General features: G+C 37.5%; 1 pseudogene; it reads left to right on the plus strand.

The window, feature by feature from the left end:
- Window positions 1-6,756: 6,756 nt before the first annotated feature.
- Window positions 6,757-6,862, plus strand: LOC114051569 (annotated as a pseudogene).
- Window positions 6,863-22,120: the final 15,258 nt, after the last annotated feature.

Consider the following 22,120-nt stretch of genomic DNA (forward strand, 5'->3'; position numbering starts at 1 on the left):
GTGGGCAGAGGATGTACTTAAATTCGATGTTCTAACCTTACCACCAAGTCACTATATATGTGTATATATATATATATATATATATATATATATATTTATATACACACACACACACACACACACACACACACACACACACACACACACATAAAGAAGAGCCCCAGCAGAAGGTGAATTACCATTAAGTGGCCATTCAAAACCATCACACTGTGGAAAGGGTTTATTCACATGTATCCCAAACTCAAGGAAAAACAAACAAACAAACAATGGAACCCATTAAAAGGCATTGTATGGCATCACAACAATATGAGGACTTAGAAAGCATGGGTTCCTTAAGAATTAATCATGTCAGACTAACATAATTTCCTTCCTTGAAAGGGTTATTAGACTTTTTATTTCATGGTAATGAAATGATGAATGGTAGATATAAATAGGCTTCAGAATGTTAATGATGATTACTTGGGTGAAAAAAGTAGTATAAAAACATCGTTACATATATACATATATATATATACACACACATATATACACATACACACATATATGTATATATGTATATGAATAAATGAGTGAACGAAAAAATATTAAGGACCTATACTGTGCCAAGCACTGTGCTAAGTAGTAGGGATACAAACACAAGAGCAAAGATAATCCCTTCCCCAAAGGAGCCCATATCCTATTGGGATAGGCAATATACATAAGGAAGTGGCTGCCAGAAAGGGGCAGCTTGGTCTGAGAAGTTATAAGGATGGTGACTGAGACTCTAAGGGAGAAGACAGATACATTCCTTTCAGGAATAATGGCAGAATTGATATAGTCTTAGTTCCAGAACTAGAAGGGTCTGGTGAAGTTGTCAAGATTACCAGGGAGTAGGGAGTGCAATAAAGCATGACTGTGGCCTGTTTAAAATAGTGGGCTAGATGAAGAATAGTCCAGGCCTCAAGACAGAAGTTCTGTAGGTTAAAACCTTTAGGATGTAGTTTTTGTTTTGGCCAGCAAAGTAAATGAAGAAGCTGTTTAGAAGATGGCTGGCAAATAGAGAGTGAATTGAAACATGGCTGGGGTCTGGGTAAAGTTGTGGGCCACAACGTGAGGGAATTTCCAATTAGGACAGAAGAAAAGGAGTACGAAGTGGTCTGTTCATGCATTAAAGGGAAAATGTAACAGAGGAACAGCCAAAGTCTACTGTGAGCCACAAAATATTTATTGGACCAAAGGAGGACTGCCATTGATGCAGGGAATTCTTGTGAGGAATTGTGAGGCATTTCCTGTTCCAATGCAGATTAGTGCCCAAGATCATGTAGCCCATATGTATCCGAGGCAAATATAAAATAAAACCCATGTCTGGTCTTGATTTCTCAAAGGTCAGCTATCTTTCCACTACACCAACCTTCCCAGCAAGTAGTAAATACTTGACAGATGATTGCTGATTGATTTTTACATATATCTATATATCTCTATCTCTATGTGCATTCACACACATATACATACATCTACATATATGTGTGCATATATACATATTTCTAATTAAAATAGAAGAGGAAATGGAATCGTAAACATAAAGAAATTAATCATAATAGAGATAGTTTTTGCCTTACATTAGTTCTCATTGTGCAAATTCAACTTTATGTAAAGAAGTTTGAAAAAAATCCACATTTCCCCCCCCCAAAATAAAACAAAACACCTATGTTAGGCACAGTACCGTGTTTCAGTACTGTCAAGTACAGTTCTGCGCTTGCTCTATGTGTCTCTGCCTGCCTCTTGGCTAGGCACTCCATAAGCTCCCCCCCAAAAACAAACAAACAAACAAACAAACAAACAAACAAAAAATAAATCAAAAGAAAACAAAAAAGTCTATGGATCAGAGACTTGGCTTGACACTCCCCACACTCACAGAGGAGACCTTTGTCTCTCTCTGACCATTTACCAACATGTCCACCTGGTGTGTAGCCTGTCCTCACCTGGCTGTATCCTCTTCTGTCTGTGTCTGGCCCCAATGTGTCTGCCCCTGCCCTCTGAATTTTTTTCCCCTCTTGAACCCTATTCTAGCTTACCACCTCCACCGGACTGTAGCCCCATTCCTGTCTCCCTCCATCCTTCCTCTCCCCATGATTCAGGGCAAATTAGCAGTGTGTAAAAATCATTTTATGTAGAGGTCTGTGGAACAGTCCACTTACTAAAGCAAGAATTGCCTGTAGCTAAGATCAATCAGTTCTTTAAAATTAGGCTTCTAATAAAACCATCTTACCTATTTCTGAGGTACTTGTATAATGGAAGTGTTATCAAAATAGGTAAGGCAAGTCTACAATAACATGAATTGTTTCTATAAAACCTCCTTTTGTTGAGCTAGCCACAGGATGTTGGAATTACAGGTCTATAGAAGGAATGCTGAATCATTGACCTGCATTATTTATCCTTGTTCCACATCAACAATGAGTGACTAATACTACTGAAAGGGAAATCATCAATTACTAGCCACAGAATGGCCATTTTTTTCTGAATTCTGCCAACATATCCTCATGCAAACAGACAAAAGATTAAGTATCCCAAGCAAAATGGAAACTACTTCAAGGCAAGGGTGTAGCATCTTTTACAGTCAGATCAATTTTGTCTTAGGAGAGCTGTGATGATGGGAGGAGCCTGTCTTTGTGTCATGGGGACCCACATTTGAAATGAAAATAAAGACGTCACTGTGGCCATGGAATGGTTTGCCACTAAGTCCCTTAATGTAATTTATGGGCTTTCTTTTGTTTTGCTTTATTCTATGTCAGGTTTCTTGTGCTTCATTCCCATGGTCTGGAGCACTGCTTCCTTCTATAGGTTTGAAATGAATTTTGAAAAATAAGCACTTGTACTTTGAACCATAAAACAAAATCCCAAACTGAAATCAAACAAAGGAGGTAAATTACTTTTAGTGCTCAGCAAAGAAACTTTTACTAGGCCATTTCCTGTTGTTTTGAAACTTGGAAAATCAATATAGAAACATATCATATTCTGAAGGCAGGTCGTCTGTGCACTAGGTATTTTTAACAGGGGCCTTTGAAGGGGATACTTATGCCCGCTTGACATGAATCTACAGTTCTTTGCACTAAGTGTCCCCGTGAAACTACATTTTTGCTCTGGCTATCCATCTCAATGGTTATTACTTTTTACTGTTTCAGGCTCCCATCTTCTATTATAGATTCACTGATAGATCAATATGACAGTAGAAAGATAAAAGTCAGTTAGCTGTACATGTCTATTATGGGCCTAGAAATTTCAAAAACATTTCTCCAGGCAGAGTGGAAGCAACCACAGAACTGAGCTGTGATATGTCCAGATGGGTTGGGTGTTATTTTTTTCTTTCGTTTTGTACAAATTCACATTTCTGAACATCTTTCTTAATTTTTTGAGGTCCTTCCGGGCTGCCAGGGAGAAAGTAGTGAGTGGATCCCTAGGGGGAAAATGATTTTAAAATACAATCTTCACTTTTGAAAGGAGAGAACAAAACACATTTGCTGCAACACAGAGGCAGTTAAAAAAAAAAAAAAGGGAGTGCTGACATGCTCTGTTTCCAAACCACAGACAAGCTGACAATAAAACCAAGTGATGATTCAAAGTCAGGGTGAAAAAAAAAATAAGACCTTCAATATTGTAGTGGGTGATGAGAATGAAGAATCTGGCTTTGGGTTCACAAGAGATCTTAGAATCCCTCAGGGCAGAATAACTCTAGATAATAATCAGCAACCATTTGGAGGAAAGGTAAAAACCTGCCAACATATTTAAGGCATTGTCCACTAGACAGTATCTAATAACTACTAGCATTCCTAGGGTGAGAACTCTGGGGATGCCTCAGAGAAGGAAGAAATGGTCAAGGCAAGAGATGCCCTAATTTAAAGGCAGCTTTAGATGAGGATAAATTAAGATTCCTCAGCAAAGCCTGCTTGGTGGAGAACCGACTGCCTTATTAAGGTTGAAAACTTCATTAAAGGACCTTTGAGATTCATCTGCTCCCATTCTAACCAGCATATTCCTGTGGGCTCAAAAAAGCATATGTGTAGAGAAGGAAGCTTACTAGATATGGTCTCACTCTTAGTTTTATGTGATCAGACAAGTTTAGCCTCAGACCTGCCACCAGGGATATCCGATCTAGTAAGGCTGAGAGCTCTCCCACACCCTGTTGCAAACTCCACATGGCAGTTGGTTTTCTTCTTGTAGGAGCTTTTAAAAAATAGTGGCCACTGTTCTTCGCTTTTCATTGAAAGGTTTTAGGAGCAAGAAGAACATGAGTGATGGGATAAATGAAACAAAACACAATAAGGGAAATCTAGAACAGAATTTAAACATGGAAAGGTATGTATACAAACACTGCACTTTCCCACCCTCTACAGACCCTCCAGAACAGAAAATCAAAAACATCCAGTTAATGTTTCACATTTTGTATTTGTGACATTCCTCTCTCAGACCATGTACATGATTGGATCCACCTACAGATCTGAGAGGCTCTTCTGAAATAGGTTTATGGCTACACACACTCTTTATGATCATGGGCTTTTACTTCCAATATGCAGAATACCAAAACTCTGTCAATCTCTATGTATGTGTGTGCATATGTATGTATATATTGATATATGTATGCATGTGTGTACATGTATAAGTGGTACAATGAGATAAAATGAAGGAAAAGAATGCTTGAGCATTTTGTACTGTGCTTAAAATTCTTCCTCTCTTACACTGGCTCTCTAAAACATTCATATGTTTTTGTAATTTACTATATTTTATTTTTCATTTTAATCATATGCATACATGTATATATACATATGTGTGTGTGTGTGTCTTCACCACCAAGGTGAACAAACTTCTTCCATAAATGCAAATTAGCATCTTTTCTATAACTTATACTCTTAGAAAGTTACTTATTAACAGGGTCAATGAGAGTCAAGTGGCCTGCCTATCTATGGTCATGTAACAAACATGTGTCAGAGGAGGGATTTAAACTCACATCTTCAGAAATTGAAAGTTGGCCCTCTATCTATTACTATGCTGCCTCATATAGACATACAAAGAATATACATGCATATCTGTATTATTTGCATGTGTGTACATATTCATATGCTGTTTGGGTATGTGTGTATGTATATGTATATGGTTAGACAGAGAAGCAATATGCTGTGGTGGATAAAGTCATTCTTAGAGTCAAGACAACTGGGTAGAAATCTCACCTCTTACTCATGCTGGCTGTGGAAACTCAACAAATCACTCAACTTTGAAGTGCCCTAAGCAGCTAGTGTCTAAGACAAGTTAAAGGGAACATGTTGATTGGTATGGGTAGAAAGAGTTACCTCACTTGGATATTCTCTATAGCAATGAAATCATATGTTGAGTTCCATGTTTGTTTGTGTGTATATACACATGTGCATATATATACATATTGTATATAAATATCATATGCATTTTGTGCATATATTTGTATTGTATATTATATATCACATAAATATATAAGCATATATATTATATATTATAGTACATATAAATATGACATACATACTGTGTATATGTATTATACATTGCATACATTATATATACATATTGCATATATACACACATTATATATATATATATTTGCATAAGGAAAAGGTATATCCTAAGAAAATGCTATTATTAATAATATTAATAGCATTTTTAAGTTTGCAAGGCATTTTTCATATGATTTCTCATTTGATCCTCACAATGATTCTATAAGGTAGGCCATTATTCCCATTTTACAAATGAGGAAGCATATGGTAAAGTGACTCACCTGGGTGCATACAGCTATAAAGTGTCTGAGGCAGAATTCCAACTCAGGTCTTCCTACGGAAAATTCAACATCCCTTGCAGTATACCACCTAGGTGCCAAATACAATTAAAACAATTGGAATTAATATTATCAACTCCTGTTTTGATGTCATTGATATATTACAGATTTAGAGTTTGAATGGAACCTAGAACAATCTCCTCATCTTATGGACGAGCCAACTGAAGCCAAAAAAGGTGAGTAACTTGCCCAAGATCAGATAAGTAGATAGAGGAAGGATTTGAGGCAGCTTCTGTAACTCTTTCCACTGTTTCCTTTCCACTGTAACACTTCTTATTTTTTTACAAGCTCTTTTCTCCCACCAACTCTGTAATGTAGTTTCTGTAAGTGGTATTACCCCTTTGTGTTCCCATTTTTCAGAGGATGACTTTGATCAATTTCACAGTTAACTAGTGGCTGATCTGAGACTCAAACCCATCACTCCCTCCCACCATTTTGCTTTGTTTTGAAAACCCTTGCAATAGATTCTATAAGGCGTATCAGAAAGCAGGACCACTGCTAAGGAAGATAAGAAACAGAGAGATGCAGAGTCCTCATGTGTTCAAGAGGATAATATTTGTGGTCTTGCCCTACTTGAGCTTTTGTGAGTGCTAAAGCAAATACGATTATTTACAAAACTTAAAGAGTTATATACATGTCAACCATTCTTGTTGGTGTGATGGTGATGTTCCAGGACTGCATGTTATCCTTCCTATTTGTCAGAGGATGTGGCTTATATTTTCATATTTTAAATGTTGTGGCTTTAGGAATAATCTGAGTTTCATTGCGGACACATTCTTCCCCATCACATTTTTTTTTTCCACTACAAAACATTTTGAAAATTATCCAGAGACTTTTTGGTGACTGCCCAAACAATTGATGGCATGAGGTCATCAACAAGTAAGCTTGTTGGCCGATATGTCTGAATTTTGCATTATTATTTTGTGTGTATGAAAGGAAAGAAAATTAGTATTGTCCTTGATAAGGCTGGAAGAGCTCCTAGTGCCCTTTGCAACATATGTAGGTCAAGTCAAGTCAACAAATATTTATTATTTACTATGTGCCAAGTAGTGTGCTAAGTTCTGGGAATGCAAATATAAGCAGAAAGGACAGTCCCTGTCCTCAAGTAGCTCACACACTTACAGGAGAACACAATGTATAAAAGGTAGCTGAATAGCTGGGGTAGGAAGAATGATAGAGACATAGAGATAAGTTAGCACCACAGTCTGCTTTCCAATTCTGTGGTATTGAATTATGGGAGTAAGGGGAAGGGAGGAAAATAGGCATTTATATAACTCCTACTATGTGTTAAACTATGCTACACGCTTTTTATGACATTATATTATTCGATCCGACAACAACCCCATTTTACAACAAAGAAAAGTGAGATGAACAGAAATCAAATGATTTGTCCAGTATCACACAGTTAGTGTCTAAAGTAAGATTTGGCCTAAGGACTTCCTAATTCTAGTCCAGCTCTATCTACTATGCCACCAATTTCCTCTTTGGAGGAAGATAGGTACTGCAGTGGTTAGAGCCATGGGTTTAGAATTAGGAAGGCATCCAATCCTGCTTCTAATCCTTATGGGTATGTCTCAGGATGTGTGGAAACCAATGAGTTCTGGTTCTCCACAAATTATTAATCTTTCACTGTGAGTATTTATACATCATAAATGAGCAAATACTACAAATCTGGGCTTGAGTGTTAATTTTTAAATTGTCTAGACTTAAGAATGTTATGGGAAAAATGTTAACATTCGAGATTAGACTTAAAAGTGTGGCATGTGTGCATTTTTTTCTTCTTGGAGAGCAGGTTGTTAAACACTTACCAGTGCCCTCCCATATGGGGCCCTAGGCAAATCATTTAACTTTCTCAGCCTTTTTTTTTTTTTTCTCATCTATTAAATGGGAAGTTTGGACTCTATGGCTCATTTACACTCTGGAATTTTAATTGAATGATCACCTTCAGGTAAACTCTCACATTGAATATATGTAAAGGCCTTTTCTTTAAAGTATCTCAATCCAACTACCCCAGCATGAGGAAGACTAGAATCTGGATGTTCATAGGCTTTGCTGCTGAACTGTATGAACGTTTGATTTTTGGCAGGCACACGTCTTCATGATGGAACTAGAAGCTCCTAAGACATTGAAAAGAAAGCTTGTGAGATATAATTGACTGATTGCCTCTAAAAGGCATATTTCTTAATTTTAAACTCTAGGTAAAATTAGCATGGGGTCTTTGTGCACTTGCTAAGCACCATGATGTCTCAGTTTCATCCAATGTGGTAGCTGCTTCCATTGGAGGTGGAACATGGACAAATATGCAAGGGCATGATTTAAGTCTATGAAGGTCATCAATGTGACCAGAGAAGTGAATCAAATTGAGAGGATGCTAAATGTTGCTGCAATTGTTCATATTTTCATGCCCAGCTTACCTGGAAGGCAGGCTTTGCTCTAACTAGATCCATCAGCTGCTGTCTAGGGTTTAATATCCTCCTGACAACAGCTATTCTACTTTGGAAAAAGGGGGGCAGGAGAGGGAAGGAAAGATGTGGCAAAGGAAAAGTTTCATTGTTTGAAAATCTCACCAGGGCCATAATGAAAATTCAGGGAGGAAAAAAAAAATAAGAATAACACAATAGATCAAGTGGCAGCAAGTGCTCCGAATTATTCTGGGAAGTTTTAAAACCTGGGCTAGATGGCATTATTTAAGTATTTATAAATGTCATATCATCTGTTATAGGAAAAGCTAATAGAACATTGCACAGACATTTCAGTTCTACGCCCCACCCTCCCCAAAAAATAGCTTCTGTAATCTATTTCTATAGAATCGGCAAAAGTGGAAGCCGACATATTATGGGTCAATACCAGTGAAAGGCCTCCGCACAGACATAAGATTCACAGTCCATTAAGTTTCAGGTCGGCCCTGATATGGATTCCTCTGATGTATTACTACTATATCCTATTTTTGTTGACTCAGTTACTATGTCAGCAAAACCAAACATTTTGGCTCATGGCCCAGCATCAAGCTGTCTATGGAGGATATGTTTTTGCCTCTACCTCCATGACAGTAATGAGGAGCTGCCATTAGACTGATTTGCATAATTGTGTGCTTCCAACTTCGACTCCATGTCAGTAGGAGACAACTTATTGTGATGAGACCCGCAGCATATTATCTGTTTTGTGCAATCAGCATTTATTTATGTAAATTCCATTATTACAAGGGGTCATTTTGCAATCTTCTCCCACAAAATCATATTTTCTGCCAATAACCAGGAAGAAAACACTATGGGAAAACAACTGGGCATATTTTGTCATGCATAGCCTTTGGTCAAGAAGGCAGAGAGGGTCCATTTGGTTGTTGTTTCTTTGCATAGAATCATAGAATTAGAAGGGACCTCAATGACCATCTAGTTTAGACCATACTGAAAGAATCTTTACCATAATACACCTTCCAAATAGTCATCCCTCCTTTGCTCAAAGATCTCCAGTGAAAAGAATACATTATAGTCATCCCACTTCCATCTCACACTTTTCCAAGGACTTGAAGATCACTATGATGCCCTTCCTGAGTCTTCTCTTCCCTAGTTTAAATATCCCCCATTTCTTCAACCGATCTTCATGTAACACGAACCCAAGACCCATCACCATCCTGATTGGCTTGCTAACAACCTCATGTCCCCCACCCCTCCATGGTAACTAGAAGTGAATAATATATTTCAGATATGTTCTGAACACAGGAGAATAAAAAAAGGTCTCTTGCCTTGTTATTCCTGGACACTATATTTTGCTCCATGTAGATCACAATGAAGTGCTTTCTGCTCTCAGTACTGACCCTCAAGATGACCAAACACAAATGTGATAGACTATTTATGAAGTTGTTGAACCGATTCATATTGGAGTGCACAAAGGCAAGTACGCATGCATGAGGCAGGAAAGGTTGTACCCAACTTCTGAGATTCCCTTTAAGAATAATTTATGGTCTAAAAAAAATGTTGTTTTCCTTAGATGATGAGTGAGATGTTTTCTTTGATAAGAAGCAGTACTCTGTAATTTATTCATGCAAGAGATAAAAAGGCAGAAGGATAACAAACTAGAAAGTCCCTCTTACCCCTGCACCTGAAATGGCAACCAGGAATAATTCAAAAACTTAGTATTCATAAATCCATCTCCAAGACCGTTCTTGAGAGACATGTTGGCAAGGTCATTCTATGTCACTTTTCAATGGAGGCAGATGGGCCTTCCAAAATTTGGAGTTCAAGAAATGGTAGTCATACCACACTTTATTCACCCACTTTGATATTGAAGCTTTCATTAAATAAGAGAATTGTAAATATTTAAACCTACTTTAAAGGGAGGACAGGAGGTGAAAAAAATAGCAGCTAACTATTTTTGGTCTGGTTGGCATCTGACAAAAATGAACACTGACTCAGTGGTGAGTAATTAAAGGATTTGATCTGTATAACAAGCACTGGAGATATCATGCCTGTGATATCATTCAGGAGAAGAAGGGTTGGAGAGAGGGAGAGGGAGAAACATAGAGACAGAGAGAGACAAGGACAGAGACAGAGAGAGACAAGGACAAAGACAGAGAGATAGAAATAGAAAGCACTTCAGTAACCTCATATTTAATGATTGTCTCCAATGCCCTGTGAACTCCACCAAAAGTGCTTTAGTGCACTGTCTTGCACTTAGTAGGGGCTTAATAAATTCTTGTTTGCTGACTGACACATGAGGTGAAGAAAGGAATGACAATGGGATCCAATGTGGTATCACGGGAAAGGCAAAGAACCAGATTTTGCTTTAGTTTGGCTATAACTAGCGGTATGACCTTTGACATCTTCTTAGGGTCCCAGTTTTCTCATATACAAAATGAAGGAATTAGAATGCATCTATAAAGATTTTTCTAGCTCCATAAGTATATGCATTGGTCAAAGGTGAGGGGATGAATCATAGCATAACCAAATCTTCATTTGGAAGGAACCATGGCAACTTTCTCATCCAATAGCCAAAAGGAATCCATTCTCTAGAACATCTGGCAAGTGGTCATTCAGATTCTCCCTAAAGACCTCTAGTGAGGAGGAACACATCACTTCCCAAGGCAGCCCTATCACCAATCAGATACATTGAATTTTTAGAAAGTTTTTTTTTCCCCTGGTATCATAACTAAGTTTGCCACTATGCAACTTCCACCCACTATTCCTGGTTCTGCCCTCCAGGTTCAAATAGAACAAGTCTAATCCCAGTTGAAGCATTCTGCCTTTGTGGCTGTCTAGAGAGCTTGTATAGTCCTGGTGCTGATTCCCATGAAGAAACATCAGTATTTTAGGAACTGTGATGACAAGCTCTGGCTGGCAGATGTGTAACATCTGATTGGCACAATTCTGAGCCCCCAGTTATAGCTTCACAAAAAAGAGTGCCTGGAGAAAGAAGCAGGATGGGGCAGGGGTAGAGTGTGTGTGTGTATGTGTGTGTGTGTGTGTGTGTGTGTGTGTGTGTGTGTGTGTATGTGTAAATATACATGCAGAATCAGAGAGAGAAAGAGAGAGAGAGAGAGAGAGAGAGAGACAGCATAGTAGTAAAGTCTTAGAAAATACACTGTTCTTTAGGCTATTTTTTGATGAGACTATTCTCCTATGTTAAATAAAACCATAAATGGACAAAAAAAAGGCAAAGATCTTTTTGTCTATATATGGAGCCTACAGGCAAAGAAAAGGGAGAAAATAGTCCCAGAAACATAGAACCATGCAAACAAAATTCAACCTCCTGTAGGGATAATGACCAATAAGTGTTTTTTTTAAAAATGATCTAGGAAAATGGAAAGAATGCCCATGGAAGAGAAGTTGGGAGCCACTGAGCTCTCCCTACCTCTCTATCTTTAGCAGGAAAGTTATTCCACACAGAGATCAAAGGCCGAAAGCAATATTTTTGAAGGGATCACAGTATGTTTATGGAAGTAAAAAGTTGAAAGACCATATGAAATGTTACCTGAAAACCATAGGGAGAGAGCTGCCAGGGGGTCTGAGAAGTAACATTGAAAAGAAAAAAAAGAAGAAACATAGGATGGGGGTGGGGAGCACAGAGAGACAAACTGAACTAGGCAATCTGAAGAACCCGAGAACCCGGGGTGGGACAGCTGAGGAAGATGGGTTGGAGAAATGACAGTAGCAGCCAAAAGAATAACTAAGTTCAACCATGGGGACTAACAGAGACATCTGGAAAAAAAAATGAAAGGCAGATTTCCCCCCTGCAAATTGCCTTTGAAAATAACTCTTAGCAGAATCAAAACCCTTAAGACTATCCTTATAATTTTGTTTTTAAAATGCTTTTAAAATTGGTTTAAGAGAAAAGCAAGAGGTTTCTGCTTTATTAATTAAATGGATTTAGAATTTCCAAAATTATTACTTGCAGAAATTCTTATTTTATGAGGTCTTACACCTCTTAGAAGAAATGGCAGGCTCATGACTTTAGGTAACTGATAGCTCGTATTCCCCACAACCACATTTCTGTTTACTTCTTTTTTGGGGTAGTGATGTAAATGCAGATAGAATTGAAGGCAGTAGAATGAATGAACAAAAGATCCAACTGCATGCTTTTTTTTTTCTTTACTGATGACAAAGGAGGGGTATGCTGATAGTTTTCTAATATGAAGTGCACTCATATCACAGATGACATAAGTAGAGGAGAGAGGGTGACAAATGACCCAATTGGCCCAGCAGGCAGCACCAAAATATTTGCAAGTTGCCTGGTAACCCAATTAAAAGTCTCTATTCAAATCCCAGATCATTACTGACTGAAAATCACTACCATTGGATGGCTGATCTTAGTCTGGGTCTTAGGGAATAGCTTCCTACCTCAAGAAACCACCAACATAGTTGGCCATAATTCGTTCCCTTGGTGGTAGTCCCAGCGTATAGACAAAGAATTAAATGGACCTCTGAGGCTATGCTATTCCCTCTGCCCCATCTAAATACAAGCGGAAGGACATCTGTGGGTTAATTCTAGGGTCTTTACATTGATGTTCCCTCATTGCTTGATAAAGACAGATGTTTCATTTTTAGGGTTAATGATTCTCATGGTTCTTTTGAAAAGGCAAATACCCTACCAGGGATATTATAGAGGGGATTGAAAACAAGGCCTCTGCTAACACCTCCAACTCTGATGTTTAATGGACCTCTGCTCTATAACCAGGGTTGTATTTAATTTTATTTCTTCAAAATTTGGAATTTATCTTCTATGAGAGGAGATATAGATGTGAGGGAAAAAAAACCACAAGAAAAATATTGATAGCATGATGTAGTGGAAAAGAGGTCCTAATTTAAAGATGGAAGATCTGGATTGAGTACAATCCTTCTACTGACTTGCTAAATGGGCTTATACCAATTCATTTTACCTATCTATGAGCCTCAGTTTCTCCATTTGTGAAATGAGGAAATTGAACTAGATGACCTCTCAAGTCTTTCCTTGTTCTGAAACTTTAGAATTCCATGACAAATTGGGCTCAAGCATACAAAGTAACCTGGAAAACTGAGGCCCCAGAAGACTCTTGATTGAGATATACAGATATAATAAAAACAAAATTGTTTCTTGGCTCCAATGAACAGTTTGCTTTTCCATGTTCCTATTTTTGTGGTGAGCCCATCATTAAATTCAACAGATATCAATCTTTAAGTCATATAAACTTAGATGCACAGTAATGCTACCTGGTGATTTTTTTTTTTGCTCTGAAATTTGGCCTGTAATAGGTCCTTATCAATGATAGGTTTTCTGTAGCATTTGATTCTTTGTTATGGTGAGTAGTCATAGACAAACTGGAAGCAATCTAGACAAGAGGAAGACTTATGAGCAACAGCCAATTAAAGAATCTAAGAGATGGTTAGAGAAAGCATCATTAATGAAATGAAAAAAAGCATGTGTAACTTGGCCATTTGACAGACCAGAGATGTGATATACACTGTATAAACATCTAATCTATGAAATAGTATTTGGCACTAAATAAATGAGATTTAAAAAGTATAGGTAATAGGACAAAATGATGAAAATAAAAATTGGGAATTAAATTCAGAGGAAACCTAGTGAAAAGAGTCCCTGGACTGCCTTCCAACCCCAATTTTGCCACTGACTAGATGTTCATCCTTGGTCTAGTCACGAACCTCTTTGGGACTCACTTTCCTCACCTGTAAGATGACAGGGGTCAATGAGATAAAATCTGAGGCCATTTTCAACTCCAAAATTCCAGCCTTCTGTGATAAAAGCATCTTTTCCAAATGCATTTGCTCTCATGTATCTTTATTTTTCCTTTTATGCCATGGATACAAAAAAATGTCATTTTGATTTCACATGTCTTTGCAAGTATTCCAAATTCAAGGGGAAAAAATGATAAATCTATTAGAGGGCAAAATGTTTCTGTAGGTAAATCTCCAGCAGCCCCAGCATTTTGACACATTTAAACTAGGTTTGACTAAACATTTGACAATATTGAAAACAACATCACTTTGTACTCCATGTGAAGAGAGCCAACCAACTCCAACCAACCACCAATTCTCTTGGGAGTGGTGAAAAAAAAAGTCAGGGCAATGCAATAGATTTTTTTTTGTTTTCTTCTTTTTTTTTAACCATTGGATTAACTAGAGTCATAGAAAGAAAAGAACAGAGCCAGAACAGGCTATCTGCACTTTTTTATTAATTTATTTATTTTTAGTTTTCAACATTCACTTCCACAAGATTTTGAGTACCAAATTTTCTACCCATCTCTTCCCTCACCCCACCCCAAGATGGTGTGCATTCTGAATGCCTGTTCCCCTAATCTATCCTCCCTTCTATCTCTGCCCCCTTTTCTTATCCCCTTACCCTTCTATTTTCCTATAAGGCAGGATAAATTTCTATACCCCATTGCCTGGATATCATTTCCCAGTCACATGTGAAAACATTTTTTAACATTTGTTTTTAAAACTTTGGGTTCCAAATTTTCTCCACCCTCATTGAGAAGGCAAACAACAGGAGACAGGTTATATTTGTGTAGTCATATCTGCACTTTCTATGGATTGTGTCCTCCTTCTTTGGTCCAAGAAGTATCAGGTTCTTTAATATGAAAGTGCCTTGAATTACTTAGGAGGATTGGAACATTATTATCAGTGGCTTTTCCATCCTCCATCTTCTTTAAAAAAAAGTGGTGCCTGGAGCTTAGTAAATTAAAATAAAATGGGACTGGGAGGCAGGAGAAGTACTAAGTTCTAGTTTTGCATCTGAATTTTTTTTTAATTTGAAATTCCATTTCTCAAACATATAGAGAATTGAGTCAAATTTATAAAAATAAAGCCATTCCCCAATTGATAAATGATCAAAAGATATGATCAGTTTTCAGATGAAATAATTAATGCTATCTATAGCCATATTTAAAAAAAAAACACTTTGGCTCACTACTGATTGGAGAAATGTAAATTAAAACAATTCTGAGGTACTATCCTATGCATATTATATTGGCTAATAGGAAAGAAAAGGTAAATGACAAATGTTGGAGGGGGTGTGAGAAAAATGAGACATTAATGCATTGCTGATGGAGTTGTGAATTGATTCAACCAGCCCAAAGGGCTATAAAAACCTTTGACCTAGCAATACCATTACTAGGCCTGCATCCCAAAAGAGATAAAAAATAAAGAGGAAAAGGACTTATATGTACAAAAATATGCCTAGCAGCTCTTTCTGTCAAAGAGTTAGAAATTAAGGAGATGCCCATCAATTGGGGAATGGCTGAACGAGTTGTGGTATGTGATTATGATGGAATACTATTGTACTACGAGAAATGATGTGCAGGATGCTCTCAGAAAAACCTGGAAAGACTTGCATGGGCTGAGGCAAAGTGAAATGCACTGTGTGTAAAGTAACAGCAATATTGTAGGATGATTAGCTGTGTATGACTTAGCTATTCTCAGCAATACAATGATCCAAGACAATTCTGAAGGACTTGTGATAAAAAATGCTATCCATTCCCAGAGAAAGAACTGATGGTATCTGAATACAGATTGAAGCATACTTTTTTTTTTACTTTATTTTTCTTGACATTTTTTTGTCTATGTTTTTTCTCACACCATGACTATTATGGATATGTTTTGCATGACTACACATGTATAACCTATATTGAACTGCTTGCCTTCTTAATAAGGAAGGGTATGGAGGGAGGGAGAGAATTTGGAATTCTAGATTTTTAAAATGAATGTTGAAAATTGTTTGATCACATAACTTGGGAAAATAAAATACTAAATTAAAAAAAAATTTGAAACTCATAGTGTGATGTAGTACAAAAGATACTGACTTTGAAGTCAGATGATTTAGGTTTAAATCCTGACACTATCACTGCACAAAAAGCTAAATAGATTTATGTGTGTGTGTGCATGTGTGCGTCACACACACACATGTACATACACATCGAGAAAGAGAGAGAGAGAGAGATGGAATGACTACAAGGATCGAAAAAGGGAGAGAGGAAAGGAGGAAAGAAGGGACAGAGGAAGAATGAAGGAGGGGGAAGGGAGAGAGGAAGAGACAGACAGACAGACACACACACATACACATACATGCATACACATCATCTTTGAAAGGCAGACAGCATGGCACAGGGTATAGAAAGCTGGCATAAAATTATCAGAATCTAGGTCCAAGCAATTTCTGCCTCTGACACATGATGGTTGTGTAACACAGGGTAGATGATACTGTTATTATTCGTATTTTACAGATGAGGAAACTAAGTCATAGAGAGATTGCCCAGCATCAAGGCAAATGACTTGCTCAGCATCACAAAACTGGTGAATGTCTGAGGCTGGATTTGAACTCAAATCTTCCTGACTCAGGATCCAGCATTCTATCTATAGACTGTGCCACTGAGGTATAGATGTCATCCTTCATTCTTTCAAGAGTTTGTCACCAACTGATTCACAATAGTGTGTGGGGATGGGCAAGACAGGTAGAGAGGATGGGACCAGAAAAGGTAGACATGTAGACATGGTAGGATTCAAGTTGAGTCTTGCTTGAAGGAAGCCAAGAAGAAACCCTGATGATGGTTTGGCTTCATGGGGAGATAGTAATCAACTTCTTCCTACTCTTCTTCTTTCCCAACTTTCTTAGGCTCTTCTTTCTTCTCATTGCCCATCATACTGTCTCTCATCTTCATCTTTTTCAAGCACCTTGGCATTTTCCCCATTACTATTTCTTTTGCTGCCCTCCTCTTCAGAGGATTTTCTTTCTGTAATGGTGGATATCCTTCAGATCTTTGGATGAGACTCTCTAGAGGACTTCTCCAGGTCTCTGCTACATCAGATGCTTTTCCTGACCTCCATAACTCTCCTGGAACTCTCAGCTCTGTGACAGTGAGCTCTTCAGGCCTAGTGCCTTAAGTCTCCACTTTGGTCAACTGTGAACCAATTGAATTCACACCTTCAAGAGTTGTGAAAGTACAGTTGGGAAAAAGGACTAGGATAATTATAGTAGGAACAAAAAATTCCTCTATCTCCTTTATAATTGTGGAAGTCAAGATCATGTCATTTAGGCTCCATTAAATGAAGTTTTGTTTCTGGAACTAAGGAAGTTACAGTACATTAATCATAGTCAAAAAGCATTCATTAAGCTCTTACTACGTTCCAGGCACTGTGCTAATGAAACTACATCTGTGATATTACATCTAATTCTGGGCATCATATTTTTGCAGTACCATTGACAAGTTAGAGCTCATCTAGAGGGGGCACACCAGGAAGATGAGGGCATTAAAATCCACCACTTGAAGGATTTATACTTGTATAGCCTGGAGGAGAGAAGACTTAGTGGGCATATGATTGCTGTATTCAAATTTTGAAGGGTTGTCAAGTGACAGAAAGAGAAAAAGTTGAGCTGCTTGGCCCCAGAGGGTAGAACTAAGTGTAATAATTTGAAGTCATGAACAAGAAGATTTTAACTCAGTAAAAGGAATTTGTTTTTTCTTTGAGTATTTATGGGAGAACACAGGTGTGTAAGGTAGGAAGTATTGTGACTCCAGGTCAAGCCCTCTATCCACAACACCTCATTGACTAATTCACTCATTGTTCTCATTCTCTCCTAAACTATAGTTCTTTGAACTGAATATAACACACAAAAAAAATGTAATCTGAGCAGGGCCAAGGAAAGCAGAGCAATTATCTATCTCCTTCTATACATTAAGTTTCTTGATGTAGCCTCAGGCCAAAGGTGAGGTTTGATCTGAGTTTTAACGGAAGCCTGGGAAATAAAGTCATGTAACTGAGGAGGCAGAGCATTGCAGGCATGGAGGACAGCCAGTACAAAGTCATGTAATAGATCCTTAATAAATGCTTGTTGATTTATCAATTGATTGTACAGACCTTGGAGAAACAAGGTTTACCTTTGAATCAGGCTATGACAAGTGGCTACCACTTAGTTAACTAATTTTTCTTCTTAGTCTAATTTTCCATCAGACTATTGTCACCTTTTGAGGGTGTTGAGGTAACAGGATTATCGTTGATGTATCTATCTGTTCAACACTTCTTCCTCTAATTAAGATCTTTACCATATCACAACTGAATAAGACACATGGAGAGCCAAAACCTGTGGCTCCATCTTTGCCCCATCTCCCTTTTTGTCTACATGAGCTCAAGAAGAAAAGGTATGACTTCTGCTTAAACGCTTTGTCTCAAGGTTTATTTATTTCCCGATAAGAGAGGACTGACTATGAAAGAAGTGTGGGAGGCACTTTGTAGTCTTATAATAGATCAAAGTATAGATTTGCTTTGCAAAATGATAAGTGAACCACAACTAGAAGGGGTAATTAACATGTGAAACGTGTCAAAATATTTGTAATGTAACAGCAAAGCATACCAATAACACTTTTGAGAATTAAATTAAAATATTAATAGAGTCAGGATATCAAAAGATGCTTCTGCCTCATTAGATTGTAAACTCCTTGAGGGCAGAGGCTTCTTTTTTTTAATCCCCATACATAGCATTATTCTTGGCACATGGTAGGCACTTAATAAATTGATTTATTAATCAATTAATAATTAATATTTAATAATCAATTTATTAAATTATTAATTTTATTAATTAATTTTATTAATTAATAAATTAAATTATTAGTAATTATTAATTAACTAATTGATTTATTGATTTTGGCAGATTGACCCATTGGACCATATTTATGAAGATGAAATTGAAGAAGGATAAATGTAAAATCTTCAGCTGGATTAAAAAATTTTTCATAAGCACAGTGTGGGGGAGGCATGGCTAGATGGAAGTTCTTCAGAGAAAGATCTTGGAAATTATTGGGTCTAGAAGCTTCATGACTTAATGGTGCAATATGGAAGGTGTGGAAAGTAATGGAAGTTTGAACTGCATTAATAAAGGCACAATGTCCATGATGAGGGAGGTGATAGGACAACTAACACCTGGCATGATTAGATCATATGTGGAGTACTGTGTTCAAGTCTAGTACTGCCTAATAGGAAGGATATTGATAAGACAGAGAATTCAGAGAAGGGCAACTGAGATGGTGAAGACAATTCTCAGGTCCATAAGGATTGTTGGAGAAACTGGTAAAGTTTAGCTTTGCGGAAAGAAGGTTTAGGGGGAAATGATAGCTGTCTACAAGTTTTTACAGGACTGTCATATGGAGGAATGCTTTGCACTTATTCCCAGAGGGCTGAACTAGGAGTAGTGGGTGCAAATGGCAAAGAAAAAAAATTAAGCTTGATGTGAAGGAAGATGAAGAGAGACAAACACAACTCCAGAATAATTAAAACCATGTAAAAGTTGAATAGTCTGCTTCAGTGGGAAGGGGGTGCTCTCTATTGAAGTGATGGGGTGCTAATGATGGACCACTAAAAGACGCTGAACTTTCCCACAAGTTTCAGGAACCCAGCCCCTGAATCCCTAGTGTTCATCTGAGGCATCACCATCCCTGTCAATAATCCTTTTAACTGCCCTTTCATTGTGACCCTCATTGTCTGCACTTGGCCCACCCCAGGCTACTTGCCACTCCTAGATCCCATCCAAATCTGCCCACAATATTTTTTCCTATAAAAGAATCAGTCTTGTCCCTATTAAATGCTCAGATTCTTAAAATCTGGACCACTTGTATTGGTGTCACAAATAGCACAGACTCACTAGGAATCTCATCCATCCCAGCTGGCATTTTAATAAACTCACTACTTGGACTGAGAGAAAGCTTGAGTGGTTGAATTCTTTTGAGGCAGACCTGAACCATTTACCTTTGCATTTCTGAGTTCCAGAGACCCCTAGACTATAACAAGAATTCCAGAGTAGAAAGGAACCTTAATGTCTCTACCCTTATCTTATTATAAAAGTATCCCTGCTACAATATATCCCTAAAGTGGTTATCTGTATTTTACTTGGAAAATGGGTGGATATTTTTCTGTAATGGAGATTTTCTTGTTCATCTACAATTTGGAATAGATGGACTCTTAGATCCCTTCCAACTGTGTCCTTATGGGCCTCTATAATTGTTTCTGTCTTCCACATTTTGAATGGTGTAAACTTCTCCCCATGCCACTTTGATCTATTTCCTTTCTAGATACACAGTATTCATCTTTTTACCTATATATTTGTGGAAGACACCAAATTCCTTTCACTTACTTGCAATCTTACTGAAAAATCTGAGGGATGTTATATGGTTTCTTTAATTTTAGAGAATAATTTTCTCACAACAGTTCTGTGAAATTGTAGCTCCAGCAATACCACTACTAGGTCCAAATCCTAAATAAATAAAAGAAAAAAGAATAGGACTCATGTGTAAAAAAAAAAAGTATTTGTAGCCATTTTTTTTGATGGTAGGAAAACACAAAACAAAACTGAGAACTAAGTGAATACCCTTCAATTAGACAATGGATGAACAAATGATGATTTACGAATGTAATGAAATGTTATTGTGCAATCAGAAATGACAAAAGCGATAGTTTCAGAACGTGAGAAATTATTAATAACCAATATATTGGGGTGATTCAGAACTCCTCCCTCTTCTTCCAAAGTCTTAATGTAAGTTCCACTTTCTTTCGGATATTACTGATAATGAGATAGCATTAACTCTTCTCCATTTTGGTTAGATCCCACCTAAATTTACAGGGAATTTAATCTAAGATGGGGAAGCCCGTTGTGTTCTGCTCTATCTTGGGTGGGGTATGCATTCTTTGAATTGATAACCTAAAGCAATGGGTGGTCTGGTAAAGAGATACTTTCCCTATCCAAGAGATATTCGGCCCTTTATTTTAATATAACCCACCTCCAATAGTGTTAATCAATTAGATTTGATTGCTGTTTGATGGACCACTACTAGTTAAGGGATATATGAACTGTGAGTCCCCACCGTGGTTGTCTTTGGTCTGAGAGAAGCCAAACGACCATCCTTTTATTAAAAACCTGCTGTCTTATTAATAAAATGATTAAATTACCCTGAAACTATGTCTCTCAAACCTTTTTAAATGTCACATGAGAAACCTGGAAGGCATATATGATGCCAAGTACAATGAACAGAATCAGGAGAAGAATTTATGCAGTAACAAAATTGTGAAAATGAATAATTTTGCCCAACTTAATAATTCTTATCAACCACAATGATCTATTATACTTCCAGAGGAGCAATGATGAAGAATGCTGCGCATCTCCTTATCCAGCGATGATAGGCTGGACATGCAGAAGACATATGACAAACATATTTTCAATGTGGACATTTGTTTCCCTTGATTATGCACATTTGTACCAATGGTTTTATTTTTCTTGTTCTTTTTATGTGGTGGAGGAAGAAGTGGGAGCAAGAGAAAATAAATGTATGTGAATAGGAAAAAGAAGTATTTTCCCCATTTTCAATTTCAAAGAGGTATATAGGGAGTGCTTTGTGTTCTCTTATCAGATAAAGGCAAAGAACAAGGGTGAGGAACCTGTGGCCTTGAAGCCACACATGACTTTCTAGGTCCTTGGGTGCAGCCTTTTGAATGAGTCCAAGTTTTACAGAACAAATTCTTTTATTAAGGGGATTTGTTCTGTGAAGTTTGCATTCAGTCAAAGGGCTATACTTGAGGACCTAAAAGGCCCCACACCTGACATAGAATATATGCTTCAAAAAGTATGGCAAGGAGGGTAGAAAACACACTGGATAATAAAGTCAGATTACCAAAAGGTTTTGGTGGGCAGGACCATTAGACCAAATATAAGAACAGGAAATATAATAATGCTAAGTATAAAGTCTTACCCTGGTACTCTAAGAGGTTAATTAACCTTCACATGATCACAGTATTCTCAGAGTTGGTCTTCAAATTC

The sequence above is a fragment of the Vombatus ursinus genome, unplaced genomic scaffold, assembly GCF_900497805.2.
Source record: "Vombatus ursinus unplaced genomic scaffold, bare-nosed wombat genome assembly UNPS02014803.1, whole genome shotgun sequence".
In the NCBI taxonomy this organism is placed as follows: domain Eukaryota; kingdom Metazoa; phylum Chordata; class Mammalia; order Diprotodontia; family Vombatidae; genus Vombatus; species Vombatus ursinus.